Source organism: Leptodactylus fuscus, chromosome 1 (assembly GCF_031893055.1).
Source record: "Leptodactylus fuscus isolate aLepFus1 chromosome 1, aLepFus1.hap2, whole genome shotgun sequence".
NCBI lineage: Eukaryota > Metazoa > Chordata > Amphibia > Anura > Leptodactylidae > Leptodactylus > Leptodactylus fuscus.
In genome coordinates, this window is record NC_134265.1 from 29,178,381 (window position 1) to 29,198,224 (window position 19,844).

General features: G+C 42.3%; 1 protein-coding gene across 2 annotated transcripts in view; it reads left to right on the plus strand.

Annotated features, from left to right (window-relative positions):
• Positions 1 to 19,844, plus strand: part of GHR (growth hormone receptor) — a 241,065-nt gene that overhangs the window by 32,130 nt on the left and 189,091 nt on the right. The window lies entirely within an intron of this gene.

The window sequence follows — 19,844 nt, forward strand, 5'->3', positions numbered from 1 at the left end:
AGGCTCCCTTCAAACAGTATCATAGACTCTGGCTAGAGTAACAAAGCACATACTGGGCTGCCACTCCTTTCAAACAAGGGGGTAAGGGACCCTCATTTTTGTGATCGGCAAGGATCGATACAGTGGATAGGTTTTGATTATAGGAAACCCCTTTAAGACTTTTCTGTAGGACTACAGCATTGCTGTGACACAGTTATGGCTCATGTCGTTCCTCTTAGGCCCAGTTCACATCTGCGTTTGGTATTCCGTTCAGGGACCCCCGAATGGAAACCTATACGTATTAAAAAGCGGTTAGCTCAGAAACCACATGGACCCCATAGACTATAATGGGGTCCGTGTGTTTTCCGCACGGTGTCTGCACGGCTCATGTAGAGAGAAACGTACTACAAGGACCACTTTTCTCTCCGCATGACTTGTGCGGACGCCATTATAGTCTATGGGGTCCATGTGGTTTCTGAGCCAACCGCTTTTTATTGTGTATAATTTTACATTTGGGGGGTCCTCATGTGGACTTTCCGAATAGAATACCGAACACAGCCTTAGTCTTGGATGGTTTGCTCTATGCCTAGGTGTATGTGTGACAATCATGTCTCAGGTGTTCTTTTGTAAGACCATGTCAAGTCTTTCTATAAATATTTGCTCAGTGCCGCGCCCTAGTGGAAGTGACAGTTGTGCGGTCTAGCTGTTATTTGTCGAGTTGTTTTACTCTGCTGATTTTTAGCTCCTTGTCCTGTTTTCTGATATCACACACTTTGACCTCTTCAGTTCCATGTGTCTGCTCTGGTGACATCCAATGGTAAAAGCCATACCCTTTTAAGAAGTTATGGATGAACTCGCCCACTAGATCACTGGAAGATCTTTGGCTGTGTTCAGTGATGTAGCAGACTTGAGTCTATGTCTCAATTGATTCACAATTAGACCTTATTGATCATATAGATGTGTCCTTACTTACCTTTCCTTTTGGCTGGACTTGACCAGATATGTGCATCACAAGATAATCATCTTTTAGAAACAACATGATTTTGCAATACTCTCTCGAGATCTTTGTTTCGCCATCCAGTGGTTGTGTTGTGAATTGCAACTTATCAAAGCTTTTGCTAGTATGTCGCAAGATTGTAAGTTATTGAAAGTGGTTGCATGAAAGTCCTTTAAGTGTGGACATACTTGTGTGTCCTTTGTCAATGATCTCAGGGAATCCCAGTTTGATACTGATTTTAGGGTTATTTTAGCTTCTACACCAACTATAAGCATCTCAACCAATACCAACCTTAAAGGTGCATTCCCATCTTGGCCTAAGTCAGTAATACAGCAGCTCCTTTTCTTGACCCCTCAGATCGGAGTCAAGGAAACAGTCTACACTGTTTCCGTAACTCTCCTAGAGGTAAATGGAGGTAGCTACCCTGTTTCCAGAACTCCTATTCATCTGTATGGAAGGTAGATAAACAGCACAGAGCACGGTTATTTCCATCTCAGCGGAGTTTTACTGACCATTAAAAAAGTCCCAGACCTTCTTTACTGGGATCAAACTATTGAATAAGTAATGGATGTAGGAGATATTCTTAAATGGCTTGTGTTGCCAGAAAATGACCTATTTTTTAATCAATGTTTTATGTTGAATATATTTTTAAAGAATTTTTGGTGTTTTTTTTAAAAAATTTCCTTGTTATTATCTATATTTTTTTAAAATTCTAAAGTCCTGCAGTTCTGACTCTGGTCACTAAGCCAAATAATATGCTGAGACTTCCTGTTTTCCGTAGGAAATTTCTTTGCAGCAGTCACCTCACAGCGATCATGTTTATGTAGATCAGACATAGAATCTACCAGTCACAATAGGTGATTTCACAGCTTATCTCCCCTCCCCCCTCTCTGTACAATAACCTCTGCAGTAAACTCCCCTATAGAAGTCAATAGGCTCTTCTCCAGATCTATGTGTTTATGACTTATCTCCGAAAAACAGGAAGTCACAAACTATTGAGAATTGGCAAGATTTTTTGAATTTAAAAAAAAATAAATCTACATAATAACATGGAAAATTAAAAACATCACTGAAAATTCTTTAAAAAAAATATGCGTAATATACAAAAGCGATTTAAACAATAGATCGTTTCCTGAGGACGCTTTCCCTTTAAAGCGATGGTGACATAACCTGACAAGTAGCTGATATAAGAACTGAAGAGTGAGTGAAATATAACTCCAAAACAACAGACTGGGGTTACGGAATGAGGGCAACATAGTACACGGAAATAGGAAGATCAGGTTTAGGAATGTCAGTAGACAGAAGGAAGATATGGAGCTCGGTTAGAAATATGACATCTGATAGACAATGCGGAACATTTATCATTTACTTTCAGTATTTTTTCTTTAAAAAAACAAACCTTTTTTAAGTTAAAAAAAAAAAATTCTAAAGTTTTCAAATTCTATGGGAATAGAATTGTACATCCTGTTACAAAACAACTTTTCATAAATGAATAGTATAAGTGAACATAAGAAACTTACTAATGTATCTCATTAAAGAATAATGCTTCCTTTTCCACTTACCAGAATGCTCTCCTTTCCTTTCCCTTCCCTTCTCTTCGACTCATAGGACTTGTATTGGTATTATGCAGCCTGTAATAGAAGTGAATGGGTTTTACAATATTCTGCAATGCATTACTTTTTTGTACCGATGATCAGACCCCATTGGGATCAAGTCCCAAAGGGAGTCTAAAAATAAAAGAAATAAATTAAATTAAAATCTGCAAAAAATAAAATAAAATTTCAAATCACAAAAAATGCCCAAAACAAACCTAAACACATTAGGTATCCCCATGTCCGAATTATGAATTTCTAAAAATATTTGTCCCATAAAGCCATAGTGGAGAAACCCCCCCCCCCCCCCCGAAAACTCCCATTTTTTTGCCACTCCACTTCCCAAAGGAAATTGAATAAAAAGTGATCAATATGTCAGACCATCCCCAAAATGTTATGTATTGGGTTAAGAATTTGGCACCTCAAGGAAATTTTTTTTTTTTATCGTTCAGAGCTTTATTTTTTTGTAAAGATGTTAAAACCTACAAAAATAGCTATCAAAATACTACAAAATTTGTAAAAAAAAAACAAAAACTATTCATAATGACCAACAGAATTTACTTATTATGTCACTTTTCTACAGTCAATGCTGTAAAGAAAAAACCTATAAGAAAAAGGTGCAAATGCCCATTTTTTTCTAATTCCACCCCACTCTGAATTTGTTTCCAGCTTCCCCTTACATTGTGTGGAATGAAGTACAAATTGTCCTGCAAAAAATAAGCCCGCCTATAGTTATGTAAACATAAAAAAGTTATAGTTTTTGGAAAGTGAGGAGTGAAAAACCAAAAATGGACAAATGGGAAATGTTGAGGGGTTGAACCGATCTAGGCGATTTACAGTATATACTTGAGTATAAGCCGAATTTTACAGCACAGTTTTTGTGCTGAAAAAGCCCCCCTCGGCTTATACTCGAGTCAAGCAAAAAAAAAAAAAAAAAATTTCTTGGGGGGGGGGGGGGGTCTATAACCAGCCGCAATAGTAATGTATAGAATCTCCCATAAAATAGTGAAGAAAAAAAAAGCTTTAAAAAAAAATATAATAAAAAAATAAAGTAAATAAAAGTTATAAATCCCTCCTTTCCCTAGAATACATATAAAAGTAGAAAATGACTGTGACACACATACACATTAGATATCCCTGTGTCTGACAGTGCCCGGTCTACTGAATATAGGGGATCTGCAGTGCTCCTTTTCCATCAGGAAGGGGTTAATAGGAGCACTGCAGATCCCCTATATTCAGCCAGGCTGAATTCCAAGTGGGGGGAAAAAAAACAGTCCTCAAGCTCAGGGAAGGGGCAGACAGACAACCAAAACACCCCTCCCCTTCCCCAGCACCCAGCAACTACTGCACCCAAAAACTCCGACCATTTTCATTTTTGAAATTTTCCAGTAGCTGCTGCATTTCCCCCCCTCGGCTTATACTCGAGTCAATAAGTTTTCCCAGTTTTTTGTGGTAAAATTAGGGGCCTCGGCTTATATTCGGGTCGGCTTATACTCGAGTATATACGGTACTTTTTGCCACCTTAATTTTGCAGGGGAATTATAACTCTATTACGGACCGATTAAAACAAGTCCCCTGGCGAGAAAACTTGTCACTATAGTCTGAGTCTTACCGATTTACTCATAACCGGATAAGCAAGGTTTTGGTCTGGTCTTGGCTTCTTCACGACGAGAACACATAATCTGATAATCGTGAGGAACCGAGACCAGGCCAAAACTCTTCCCCATGATCCTGCTATGAAGTATTCATCTTGAGTAAATTCGATGTGGCTTGGAGTTGTATCTACATTCTCCTTGCCTAACCGCACTTAATTCATGCTCTTTTCTAAGTCTCCATTCTGGGGGAATTATTAGATACGGGTTTGTTTTGTGCCCCGTTCCAAAAATGTGAAAGAATTCTGTCAAGCAGAAATATTATATTTTCCATGGTTAGAGGTGGAATCCAATCCTTTCTATGTCCTTCAGATCTCATCTAGTAACTTTGTTCAATCACGTTGCAAACGAGCATCTAGTAATGTTAAGTGTTTAATTATAGTCAACGAGACGCAACGATGGAGACGTCTTTGTTAACGCAACCAGCAGGATCCACCGCCTGTAATTAGACTTTACCTCTCCATTGTGAGGTCCGGTAGGAGGTAGTTCGTACACATCGGGGTTTGAGTTGGGCTCAAATTTTTGGAATATTTTGGAAACGGTAATAGCTGTCCCTCCGATTGTTTGTAGACATAAAAACAGCCAATGACTGATAAGCTGTCATACAAGTATTCACAGTAGTCTGGGATTATCTTTGTGTTTTCAGTAGAACTTCTGTAACAAAACTAATGATAGGGTTGAGAAGGATGCCGATCATTTTTGACACGTCAGAGGTTATGACCCCCCCATTGATCGCTAACACAATGGGTAGAGGCGCTTAGCTGAATGCAGTGGCCCTTTGTTTTATCAGTCACCTTAAGGGGTAAACAAGACACAACTCCAGGGGCCAAAAATTTGTTTTGACTGTCCTGCCTGTCCTACCGCCCAATAATTCCGGATTAGCCCAGTGCTACTGCTAAGCAACCTGGACGGGGGCGGGTGCAATGTAGTCATGACTTTACACCTATAGCCATTGACGGTGGAGAACGGAGGAGACCTGGTCAAGGGGAACATGGAGAGGTATTGATTGTTTTGCTTGTAAAATGGCATAAGGGGGCACTATAGTGTGTGTACTATGAAGTGGGGGCGCTATAGTGGGGACACTGTTGGGGCACTAGGAAAGTATTACACTACACCATGTGAAATCACTAAAGGAATGTCATACTATGTTGGAACCGTATAGGGGAAATAAATTGTGGGAGCCCTATGGGGACATTATACTTTGTAAGGACACTAAGAGGGCATTAAACTATACGGGGGCAATATAGGGTATTAAAGTGTATGAGTGAACTGTGTTTTCATTATTCTTCATTGAGGTGGTATGGGGGCACTATGGCGTTATACTGTGTGGGGGCCAATAAGTGGGTATTGTACTGTATCAGAGCACAAATGGGGCATAATACTGTGTGGGGGCAATAAGAGGGCACTGTACTGTGTGGGGGCCTCTATGAAAACATTATACAGTGCAAGGGCACTAATGAGACATGATCATGTGTGGGGGCACTAGTGAGGCATTATACTGTGTGTGGGAAATAACAGGGCACTGTACTGTATGGTGTCGCTATGAAGACATTATACAGTGTGAGGGCACTAATGAGACATGATTGTGTGTGGGGGCACTAGTGAGGCATTATACTGTGTGGGGGCAATAAGAGGGCACTGTACTGTGTGGGGGGCCTCTATGAAAACCTTATACAGTTGAGGGCACTAATGAGACATGATCGTGTGTGGGGGCACTAGTGAGGCATTATACTGTGTGGGGGCACTAAGAGGGCACTGTACTGTATGAGGTCGCTATGAAGACATTATACAGTGTGAGGGCACTAATGAGACATGATCGTGTGTGGGGGCACTAGTGAGGCATTATACTGTGGGGGCACTAGTGAGGCATTATACTGTGTGGGGGCACTAAGAGGGCACTGTACTGTATGAGGTCGCTATGAAGACATTATACAGTGTGAGGGCACTAATGAGACATGATCGTGTGTGGGGGCACTAGTGAGGCATTATACTGTGTGGGGGCACTAGTGAGGCATTATACTGTGTGGGGGCAATAAGAGGGCACTTTACTGTATGGAGTCGCTATGAAGACATTATACAATGTGAGGGCACTAATGAGACATGATCGTGGGTGGGGGCACTAGTGAGGCATTATACTGTGTGGGGGGGCAATAAGAGGGCACTGTACTGTATGGGGTCGCTATGAAGACATTATACAGTGTGAGGGCACTAATAGGACTTTCAACTGTGTAGGCAGCACTGTTGGGATATTATACTGTGTAGGGGCATTATACTTTGTAGGTGCACTACAGGGGCATTATACTGTGTGACAGACACTATGGAGGTTTCATCATTGCATATTACATGGAGAAGGGCACTATGACTGTAGGGGGGCACATAGGGATTGGGTATTACCGAGATATATTAAATTTGCCACACATGCATAGGTTTGTTCCTCTTCTATCCTTGAAAGATTGGGAGGTATGCACGTTTATATAATCTTTTAACGTTTTATATCTAATTTCTGTATTTTTATGGTGTAATATTGAAAATTATTTTTTACATTGTATATAGAATATGATATTATACAGAAGAGATTGTCCCGGGTATTGGCAATGAATAGGTTTGACATATCCAGCCTGTATTGTTGGCATTCACGGTGGGTGATTAATGTACCTTGTGCTGTTAAACATGTTGAGTACACGGGTGAGGACTTTGCCCCGATGTTATCTGTACTTTCTGGTTAGCAAATATAGCTACTAGCTTTATAACTTGTTTGTTATATGATTCCTATAGGAGACAGGGCCGGGGACTAGGTTATTCTAACTGTATAGCAAGAACGACATCAGTCAAGCGATAAGTGACCAGAATAGCTTCACGTGACCTTTACACCACATGCTATGTCACCTCCTACTCCAATAGTAACCAATGGCATGTAGTCTTGAGTCGGGTCAAAGTTGCAGGTTATACTATTCATTGCATTCCTATTCGAAAGTTCCCTTCTATCAAGATTCTTAGGGAACTTCCAAATGACTCAAAAATACCCTTCTGTTACTTGGATCACTCCTTATAACCTTGACCAAAAACTGTAGTCCCTATAGCCTATGAAAGTTTACGAAGTTGTCTGAAGGTTCTAAAGCCATATCATTCCCATTATTCTGGCTGATATATACAGATTCATGAATTCCCATGTTTCTATGCCCACATTTTTATGTATAAACAGTTTTAGGAACAAAGAACCGTTTGTTCACATGCCCAAGACCTTAATCCTTATGGTTGTTCAGCGATTTAGATCTGAATTACGGCGCGTTCCCTTTGTGTAAATGTTTTCTTAACGGCTTTGGGCACCTTTATGCTGATTATTTTGCGGGGTTTTTTTTGTTCTTTTTTAATTGTAATGTTGTATATACGAAATTAAAACGACTTTCTTAATTAAAATGTCCGTATCCCTCAAGCGTTTATGTTATAAAATGTCAAAAAATAGCACTTTCCTATATAGGGCTGACTCTTTCTAGTCTTATTGTCTCAATCAATATCATTTACCCTAATAAAGAAGACTGAGTCATGGTTTCCTGGAAAAGGAAGATGTTGTGTACGGCGCGTTATAACTAAGGTATTGAGATAAATGTACAGTATATATATATATATATATATATATATATATATATATATATATATACATACAGGTGGGTGGGTGTCATAGGACTCTCCATAGGGTTGTGTTCCTCTGCCCCATACAAGTAATTACAAATATTTATTCCATGTCTTACACATTAAAGGGATTCTACCATTAAAATCGAATTTTTTGTCGGTCACACATAGGAATAGCCTTAAGAAAGGTTATTCTTCTCCTATGTTTAGATGTCTTCTCCATGCTGCCATTGCGCAGAAATCCCGATTTTTGTCGGTATGCAAATTAGTTCTCTCACAGCACTGGGGGGCGGTCCCCAGCACTCAAACAGCACTGGGGGCGTCCCCAATGCTGCAAGAGAACTCGACAGCGCTGCTTCCATCTTCTTCGGGAATGCCCTCTTCATGCGTCTTCTTCCGGCGCTGGGGGTCAAACTTCTAGGCCTCGGGCAGAGCCGACTGCGCATGCCCGCCCGCTACAAGAAAAATGGCTACTTACACATTAAAGGTAGGAGACAAATAGCCTTTCTTAAGGCTATTCCTACGTGTGACTGACAAAAAATTTGATTTTAATGGTAGAATCCCTTTAACATTCCTAATATTGTACTTGTATTTACTATTTTAGACTTCCCTTCCCCCTATAAAGTTCAGTTCACATCTGTGTTCGGTATTCCATTCGGGGCAGGACATGGGGACAGGACGGGGACGTCTTAGCCCAACATATTCATTATGGTATTTTCTGGCTTGAGTTATAATGGATATCTATTCCAGTTCCTAACTGGTGCAGGTCTCCATTCTGGCGCAGAGTCGTACAACTGATTTACGTAAAAGTCGGAGCCTCTTCATAAATAAGTCATGCCCTGCACTGGGCGGAGCCTTTTTTTTTAAGACTGGCGTATGAACCTCCAGTCTTAATAAATCTTACCCAATGAGTACCCGTTTGGGGACCATCCTCACCCCTTTATCAGGTGTATACTAACAATATAGAAACATTGCTACATTGACCTCCATTGTGATGTCTGTTGTTCTGATCCATCTGAACTGGCAGATTTATGGCTATGGAAGGAAGACTTTGCATTGATATCCGTTATCGCTGACAACAATGATAAAAGAAGATCAGTCGTCTATAAGAGGGGTGAATAAATCTTTGATTAACCCCTTTCAGCCCGGGTTCACATTGCTTTCAAGTAAGTTTATTGATGTAAGCTTAAATGGGTCCTAAGGGGTAATTCAGCACCACTGTTCTTAAAGGGAGTGTGTCATCAGACCCCATCATATCAAATGAGCCCCATAGATAGATAGGATAGGGTCGCCTGAATTTAATGGTGTCTCTCTATTTTTGTCACTATACAAATAAGCTCTTTGGAGCAACAATCGGTTGATGCCCCTTACCTAGTGGATGCAATGGCGCCGCCCTCGTTGCTCCAAAGAGCTCATTTGCATATTGACAAAGAAAGCGGTATCTTGGCAATGGAGGAAGCCATTGACAAGTGGAAAATGCCATTTGATTCAGGGGACCCTAACCTATCTATCTGCAGGGCTCGGTTCAGGTGACAGACTGACAGACTCCCTTTTAGCAGTGTCATCCTAGATGAGCAGGGCTTCTCTTCTTTCTAAGGACAGCGGTTGTAAGGAAATATAATGCAATCCTGAGCTGCTGCCTGCCTCTTCATGATCTGACGGATCTGCCTCTGGACAACGGACACCCTTGCTATGAATATATAAACCTAGTTCCAAGAACTGAGACAGCTGTCTGTGGTGTTGAGAGACATTCACACTGCATAGCCACAACATGGACAAATATGTAGAATACTACGGGTTTAAAGCTCCAACTTCAGCTCCAGATGCCGCTCCACTGATACCAACATATTTGGAATTTTTACTCTAGCCCTCACCATTCCTGAGCAATTGGTACTGTTATTTTCAGTATCGCTCTCTACTGTCAGGTGGGTGGTCCTAAATTGACTGCTCAGGACAGCCTACCTGACAACAGAGAGCCTGGTTAGAATATTGGGTGCTGAAACTATCAGCACCGATTGCTCAGGAACGGTGAGGGCTAGGGAAAAATTTAAGCTGGTCCAAAACTAATGGAGCGGTACCTACTACGGATGTCAAGAGTTGCAGGTGGCAAGAAGTTCAATACAGAAAAATACCAAAAACCGCTCCAGAAAACGCTCCAAAAAACACCTCAAGGTCCAAAAACCGCTTCTTAATTAGGAAGCGTTTTTTTTCCGGACCAAATTACGCCACACATAATTCACGTGTGAACTTAGCCTTACTGGTATATACCAACATTTATGTTAAGAAGGGAACTCTCTGGGACCACCAAGTGGGTGGAGCTTGGTAAGCCGCACGTCGGGGACATGCCTATATTTCCCAGGTTGGTTTTTATGACTGCCCAGCTGTGTCAACTATTCTGCAGTTGTAGGGAATACTTATTTCTTTCAATTTTGTAGCCATGTCCCACCGGCCACCATTAGAACATGTTATTGCTTTTTATTGTTTTATACAGTACTATTAAATACTAAATGTATATAATTGAATAGTAAAGGGGAGTATAATAAAGATTCTAATAGATCTTATTAAAGAAATAGGTTTCCTTCTCCATTTATCGGGTTGAGTTACTTTTAACATAGAAATCTATGGAGAGGGGAAAGGAGAGGAGGAGACATACAAATAATTGAAGCTGATAAACTCTGCTGCTATCTATCAAGAAAAGATTCTAGCGCTACACAAAATGAGGTAATAAATCAATGAACAGCCCCCTATCCTCTCCATAGACTTCTGAGGAGGAGAGCCTAATAAGTGGAGAAGGAGACGGATTTCTTTAATCCTACTAATATCCTACTGTGAAAGTTTGGATGTTTGTTACTCAATCACGCAAAAACGACTGAACAGATTTGAATGAAATTCGGGACATAGATATTTTGTAACCTCGATTAACACACAGGCTACTTTTTATCCCGGTAAATGACATGGTTTCCCAACTGTTCTGAATTTATGTTCACATACTATACTGCACTGCTCTTGGCAGCAGCTTATCTCAGGTTCTGAGAAAGCCAGGTCTGTTATCTCTCTATGTAAACACTCAGCTAACCCTCAATCCATTGTGTACAAGCATCTGCATATTATCTGATCTGCTCCAGGCAGAGCTAACACACTGGATGGGAAAACTCCTTTAATCCACATTGGCAGTTTGCAACTTCTAAACATGCTAGAGCTGAGGGGGATCATCGACGCCAACAACACGCTCATTATATGGAGTCCCAGCGAGCTGTTGAGATGCCAGAACAATAACGGGCACGGCGCGAGGAATGAGTTCAGTGGCAGGCCAGCTTGACAGCTGCCGAAGCAGGTGGATCATTGACGCCAAGAACACGCTCATTATATGGCTTCCCAGCGAGCTGCTGAGATGCCGTAACAATCACAAGCACGGTAGGAGGAACAAGACAGCAAGACAGCTTAAGAGCTGCTAAAACGCCGGAGCAGGCGAACCATCGAAGACGGGCAATTTGCTGAATATTGGCGGATCATTGCTTCCAACAACACGCAGATGAAGTCGCGGGCAGAGGCTAGTAGGATATATTACAAAGTTTCTCATACCCCCCCTGTACTATTGATTTATGAAAAGTGATTTTAGAGTCGGAGGTGCACTTTAAATAGTTAGCAGATGGGCTCAGTAGGTGAAGTTACTGATGTGAGTCTGTAACAGATTAGTCTGGGCACCTCCAAACAGGATGCACTTAAGATCACATTCTTCTTAAGTTGTCATGCCGCTAAGTCTAATATTGTGTAACTTGATCCTCCGTCATTTTTGCATTGCGTTTAGCCAGAAAAAGTCACACGTGAACCAGTACTATTACAGCATGTCATGACTTATGACTACTGTAGAGGGTTATAGCGCCCCCACTGTCACAATAAGCATCGGTGCACAGGAGTACGGTGCATTTTATCTGGAGGAAGAAACCATCGGCCCTAAAAAAAAAAAAAAATCACTTTCGGCTAAGTGAATGTTTGCACAGTGGTGCAAATGTGAAATTTCACACTCTGTTCTCTATGAATATATGCAGTGTTGTGCCAGGCTGTGTATCTACGTAGACTTCTCCCCCGGGATCTGTTGCATGTGTGATATGTTTTTGGCATGTATTCAGATTGGGGAGTTCACAGAACATAATTGATTCTTGCCTCACCGTCATCCATTCCGAGTATCTAAATTTGACATCCGGTTACTCAAGGCTATGACAGTCATCCTGACCATTCCTCCCGGGGACACATTTGGACGGACCTTTGCACAGTTATTGTTCTGCTATTTCACGGAACATATTTTCTTGGAAGTGAGAGCACAAGTGCTAGGGCAAACCGACAGGCACCAGCCATGTTGATAAAACAATGTGCATGTTCTTCCATCTGGATTCTGTGTGGGAGACATGAATCTGGAGGATTTCCCATGTCAATAAAGATTCCTGAATTAAAGGAACTTTCCCAAACTTTCAAACGACTTGCCCCCTTTGGGGCATTAATAAATTTTTGCTCCTTTGTGTGAGACCCTGAGATAAAATCCACTTTCTATCTCCTTTGTATTCTTTCACTTGTTTTTCTCACTGTTTTTCCCTGGAGTACGGGTGGACGGCCTCTAGTAAAGCAGGGAAGCTGAGGCTGAGAGTGTGGAAAAATAATGTGGGCGTTAAGTTCTATCAAACAGTTTTGGGGTTCATGTTTTGAGTCATAGAGTCGCATTGTTGGGTATTCGTATGTAGTAGAGGTACCTTTGTTGCCTCCTCAGGGTCCAGTATGCACCCCTATAGCTATCCCTGTAAGTTTACTATTATTTTATAAAAAAAAATTTCAATAGGTGTGCAATTTTTGTATATGGTTTTGGGGGCCCCTATGACTAAGAGGTCATCTGTATGGAGCCGATTCCACGCATAAACAATACAGGGCCAGAAACGGAAAGCTCTGGGATGGTCGCCATCGCTACAGCTCCGCTCACGTTGAAATCAATGGGAAGAATATGCAAATCTGTCTTCCATGATGTAATTAGGAAGTCAGCTGCTGCTGCCTCAGTGTTGCAAACCAATAGAGGGCGCTCACTGGAATGTGCAAGCCTGTCTTCCCTGATGTAGTTAGGAAGACAGAACTCCATATGCAAATTGCATATTCTTCCCATGGTCCTTTGTGAAGTGGAGTGCTAAAGGCTTAATAAGTCTCCACACACCTATATGGTGGTCTCTCCCTAAGGAGTGACAATATCCCCTTAACCCTGTTGAAATCAATGAAAGATATGCCGCCGTAAAGGTACCCAGCTGCTATACTTTTGACGGAGCCCTGTATTTTGTATCAAAAAGGTCCTGGAAGCGGCTCCGTATAACTGATCAGTCCAAGAATAGGCCACAAAAAATTAATTTAACAAAAATCGTTCACACCTGCGCTTGATCTCCTTCTGTTAGGTTTCCGTCTTCTGCAGACAGAAACCCGGCAGATAGTGTCTGGCCGTGAGCGCCGGGGAACGTTTTGTGCTCTCCGCGGCGAAACTGTTTCTTTTTTAAATTGCATGTCCAACTTTGTGTCCGGTTAAAAAAAACAGTTTCGCTCCGGAGAGCACAAAACGCTCAACGGAGCTCACGGCCGGACAATTTCCAAACCCATTCAAATGAATGGGTTTGAAAACTGACTGCAGGTTTCCGTTTCCTGCCCGAAACCTGCGTAACGGAGACCGGGGCGTAGATGTAAACCCGGCCTGAGTTGTTTGAAACCCCTTCCCATTGCCGCCATTTTTTATTTTTATTATTTTGTTTTGTACGCCCCACTTCCCAAAAGTATTTGGTTCACAGAGCTGTATGAGGGCTTGTTTTTTGCAGCATATGTTGAACTTTCCATGGGCATCATTTAATATTCCATACCATGTATTGAGAAATTGGAAAAGGAGATGTGTGGGGTAGAATTGGAAAAAAATCACTGTGCAGGTGAAATTATTTTGCAGATGAATACAATTACAGCAATAACACAATGTTTTTTGCAGTTATTTTAATAAAACATTAGAAAAACATAAGGGAACCAAGACCTGACATCCTCTTATATTTCTCTTTCAAAACAGTCTAGATTTTTCTGTGATATACTTGTTACAGCGCCCCCTGTTGTTTGCTCTCAGGACACCCTTCAAATGTGTCCAGTGCTGGTGAGAAGACGCTTCTAGTGTATCAGTCATTACCTGGCCTGCTCAATAACAGCAATCACTACTCCACCAGGTGGTCTGACTGAGCATGTGCGACCACCAGCAATGGACACATTCAAAAGAACAGCAGAGGGCGCTATAACAAAAATATAACAGAACATTTTTTGATGATGATTCCAATTGAAAACTTGTTTTGCATGATCTAATTGAGTTAATTAATTAATTTATTTATTTTTTTGTGTGGGGGGGGGGGCTCTTTAATATATTGGAATCTGCTATTTCTCTTTTATTCAAAACCACAGACATTTGCTTTTTTTCTTCTTTTTGCTATATGTAGAGCTTTCTCCTGTGCTCACTGTTGCCCCCCGCTGATAAAATCACTGTATATTACCTGTCTACTTTTCAGGTCAATTTCACTGCTGCTTTGACATGCAGATTTCTCCGCTTCCATCAAAGTGGTTTTTCCCACCATTCCATGCTTGATCCGTGAGGTTCCCCAGTGATCCTCCAAATAAAATGGCCACAGTGTTAGATAAGGTTTGGGGGCCCCTCAGAGATATTCCCTGCACATCGGTGCTCCTCTTTACCCGCTGTGCAGGTCACTGCATCATTACTCCATTCACTTGAATGCCGGTGTGTTGCAATTGATTTGCACAGCAGGTAATTCTGCAGAAAAAGTCAAAGATATTTCAGTCCATTTGTTCTTGGATTAAAGGGAATGCGCCACGTCCACCAAAGATATCTGACTGACGCCACCATGTTACAGAGCACATTACAGAGATAAACATCATACCTCTGTTATGTATGTCACTTTTGAAGATTTGCTTAAAAATAACGTTGAATTCTTATGAGTTGAGACAGTCGGTGCACTGGGGGCGGGGCTTCAGCTCCATGGAGCACTGCTCTTGCCTTACGAACTGCTCCCATTTTCTGCTGTGGCGGCCGATCCGTCCACTGCTATGACATCATTCATCCTACTATGAGCATCAAGAGCAGTGCACCCAGAGCTCAAGGCCCATCCCCCAGTACACCAACTACCACATTTGCATAAGACTTCAAAGATGTTTTTTCTCCAAATCTACAAAAGTGACCTACATAACAGAGGTTATTTATCACTGTATTGTGCTCTGTGATGTGGTGGCAGCCGGATAGGCTTGGGGGAGGGGGTAGAATCCTTTTAAGGAGTACAGTCAAATTTTTATTTCGGATTGGAGTGCACTTCTAGTAAATCTCAAAATGTATTATTTATAGTCTTCCATTTACAATCTTTTTATACTTTCTTTTATGATTTCCTCTCTATATAATTCCAATTCAGTAAATCCAAATCTCCGAAAATACATCTTGAGTTATTATGTGGCGTTCGGAAGAGATACAGAGAAGAGTACAGGAAAATAGATGGAACTAGACTGCTAAATAGGAGACGTTAAAAGACAGCACTGAAGGGTGGAAATAAAAAAATTATGTTATCCAGAGCAACCAATCACATCGTAGCCACCATTGTCTAAGACAGGGGTATAAAGTGTACACCGGAATCCTGCAAAATAAGAAATGAATATTGACAGTGTTCGTTGAATAGTGGGTATTGACACATTTGGGTTAAAGCAGCCGTGTGTTTTTTTAATCATATACAATTTTATTATATATATAATTTACGAAAAAAGTATTTCGGTGGAAAGACGGGGCTCCAAGCAGTGTAGATAGGTGTACTGATAGGTGTCCCTCTCCTGATATATTGTTCAGGCCGGTAAATCTAGCTCACACATGGACAGTGGCGTAACTACCGCCATAGCAGCAGAGGCAGCTGCCACAGGGCCCGGGACATTAGGGGCCCAGTGACAGCCGCTACTGCTGTTATCATTATACTCGGGGGTCTTTTCGGACCCCTGAGTATAATGATTGGCGGACCAGGAGAGGTAAGGGAACGTAAAAACCACTGTTACTTACCTCTCCACGATCCTGGCCAGGCTTCCTTCCTAGTTGTCTGACGTCTCTGACGTCACATGAACCTGGCCTGCGTCCTGGGTCATGTGACGCCTGACGTCCTTGAAGAAGGACGGCAGCGGAGGCCGACAGTGTAGGAGTCGGAGAACAGGTAAGAAACAGTAGTTTTTTATTCCCCCCGAGTCTCCGATTATTATACTCTGGGGTCTGAAAAGACCCCAGAGTATAATAATTGTTTATGGGTGTCCACAGTGGGACATAATAGTGTGTGCAGGGGCCACTATGGGGCATAATACTGTGTGCAGGGGCCACTATGGGGGATAATACTGTGTGCAGGGGCCACTATGGGACATAATACTGTGTGCAGGGGCCACTATGGGGGATAATACTGTGTGCAGGGGCCACTATGGGACATAATACTGTGTGCAGGGGCCACTATGGGGTATAATACTGTGTACAGGGGCCACTATGGGGGATAATACTGTGTGCAGGGGCCACTATGGGGTATAATAGGGTGTGCAGGGGCCACTATGGGGTATAATACTGTGTGCAGGGGCCACTATGGGGTATAATACTGTGTGCAGGGGCCACTATGGGGTATAATACTGTGTGCAGGGGCCACTATGGGGTATAATACTGTGTGCAGGGGCCACTATGGGGGATAATACTGTGTACTGGGGCCACTATGGGGGATAATACTGTGTGCGGGGGCCACTATGGGGTATAATACTGTGTGCAGGGGCCACTATGGGTTATAATACTGTGTACAGGGGCCACTATGGGGGATAATACTGTGTGCAGGGGCCACTATGGGGTATAATAGGGTGTGCAGGGGCCACTATGGGGCATAATACTGTGTACAGGGGCCACTATGGGGGATAATACTGTGTGCAGGGGCCACTATGGGGGATAATACTGTGTGCAGGGGCCACTATGGGGGATAATACTGTGTGCAGGGGCCACTATGGGGCATAATACTGTGTGCAGGGGTCACTATGGGGTATAATACTGTGTGCAGGGGTCATTATGGGGCATAATACTGTGTGCAGGGGCCACTATATTAGATAATACTGAGTGCAGGGGCCACTATGGGGGATAATACTGTGTGAAGTGGCCACTATGGGGCATAATAGAGCGCGCAGGAATGCGTAGGAGGGGGTCAGTCGAGGTCTTCGCCGTCGGTCGCGCGGGAGGCGGGCCATGTCAAAAGTTCGCCACGGGGCCCCGCCACTCCTAGTTACGCCACTGCACATGAATCAAGTTTTATGGTGACATTTGGTCATGTGAATATAGCCTAATTCAAAAGTGATAACCAATATGGCCGAACCCCCTGATGACGTTTTTGTAAAAATATCCAGTGATACAAATAGTCCAGTACCACTAATCTCTGATGACCCCATCAGCACCTCCTGCAACATAGTCATGGGGCCCCCAAGAGGTGGACATGGTAGGCAGCAGCCACATATGTAATGCAAGCCTATTAGGCCCTGCCAGAGGTAGAGCCTAGTATGCAACCTGTGAGATTTCCAGCCATCAGACACTACAGTAGATTAGTATTGTGCTTTACAGGAGTGATCGGAGGTTCACATGCTCAACGACTCGTTTAAAACAAAAAAATAAATAAATAAAAGTATTAAAAACAATAAAAAATCTAATTTAACCAATTGCTTTTTTCAATTTTTCAAGAACTACTTTCCTCTCCACAAGACTCGTGCGGACACCATTCGGAAAACACACAGACCCCATTATAGTCTATGGGGTCCATGTGCTTTTATTGGTTATCATTTTTTAATATTGCATTCGGGGGATTCCCAAGCGGACTCCACGAATGGAATACCAAACGCAGATGTGAACCAGGACTAGGGGCCACACGGTGGCTCAGTGGTTAGCACTGCAGCCCTGCAGCACTGGAGTCCTGGTGTTCAAATCCCGCCAAGGGCAAAAAAACCATCTGCAAGGAGTTTGTATGTTCTCCCCGTGTTTGCATGGATTTCCATCCCATATTCCAAAAAAAGACATACTGATAGGGAAAAATGTACATTGTGAGCTCTATGTGGGGCTCACAATCTACATTTAAAAAGAAAAAAAAAAAAAAAAAAAAGATGTGAACCAGGACTTACAGTTAAGAGTTAACATGTCACATGACACTCCACATCATGCAATATAGAGGTTATTTACATAATCTAAGGAATCCTGTGACATCATACAACAGGAACGGTGCAGGTAATTGGTTCCTCAGACGGCTCCGCCAGTGTCGACCTTCCTCAGCGGGTATCTAGGTAGAACATCTTGTGAAAAGCTAATGCAAGCCTCGTCTATACGGTATATAAGTATATAGCATCGTAATTGGCAGTAAAAAGGAAAACAAAAACACTGGTGAAATTGCATTTTCTTTTTGTACCCAGCTCTGCAAAAACGAACGGTTATACAAAAAAAAAAAAAAAAAAATGCTGCATTCGGAAGTCCAAAGTTGGACACTGACTTTTGAGGGAACTTCCGGGATAAAAATATTCACGAACCAATCCTAAGGATACCAAATCAGTCTAATACCTGGTACCCCCATCAATCATCGATCAGTAGCTGATACATAGTGGATGCAACAGGAAACGGACAGCGCTGTTCTCTGCTTAGTGGTTAGACCTGGTACTGCAGATCCATACCCATTTATAGAAAAGTTGATCAGTGGGAGTGCTAAGTGTCCGACCCCCACCAATCCGATATTGCTGACCTTTTGAATATGTCATGGCCTGGGAACCCTCTTTAAGGGGTAAAGTCACATAGTCAATTGAGCATCTCTACTTTCCTATCCTCTTTCATGAAGCGCTCTAGTAATAGCCATCACCTTACCTAAGGTACAACAACAAGCGCCTAAGCTATTGTGTAGTGATACATTATTGTCCAAGGCTCCGTATCTTGAAGGTCATCCACACAGAACGTATCATGTCGTGCTTCGCTGTATTGATGCTTCATCGGGCATTGTCTACCGTGACATCGCTTTCTGGAGACTGTAGGTTTGTCTTGACACCCCGAGGCAGAGCTGAGTTATGAAATAGACAGAATTATAGCACAGAAAGCGTCCCGAGCAGAGATCGATAGCGAGCAGTAAATATTTTATAGAGATTAATGGAAGCAGCATAGATATACTGATAGTCTCAGTGGAGACGTTCCAGACCGTGTAAATTGGAGTAATTTCAAGTAAATACGAATTTTTAATTTAAGGGGTTTTCTGGGGCTTTAATATTGACGGCGCGTTTCTAGGATAATGAAAAAAAACGGCCGGTTGACATCTGCACGCGGTGAATTTTCCGAGAACTGCGTCGAGAAAAATCCCTACAGTTATAATTTTGTCCACTTGGGGCGCAACGAAGGAAGACATTAAATTCACGTGAGCCTGACCTATCTAACTGTGATGTACATGTCACTACAGCTGTGACATCTTGCCATGGCGGTCAACACGGATGATGTCACATTGGCCTGATATCTCTGTCCCTACTGACTTCCCTGTAACCCTTCCCTGATATTCTTGGTTGTTCCATGCTTTGACTCCTTGCACCAATCCTCGTGTTCCCGTTTCTGTTTTCTGTCTCGCTCGCCTGAGTTGTGACCTTGGTTTCCTCTCTGCCCTTCTGTATCTGCCATCTGAACCTTGATGGTCACCAGCTGGTTTCCTTAGTCAACTTGCCACCATTTGGAAACTTTTTCCATAACCTTTGTAGTGCAGATGTGTCCGCTCTTATCCTAACTCAGAATTGGTTAGAGACTCCCAATTTCTCGTAAAACGACTTTAGTACAAACATAGCATTTTAGTAAAAGCTTTGACAGGCTGCAACGTACATCACAAGCCCTGGGTGGCCACATATAGGCACATGTAGGATAGACGTCTTGTGAAGGAGTATCAGGAT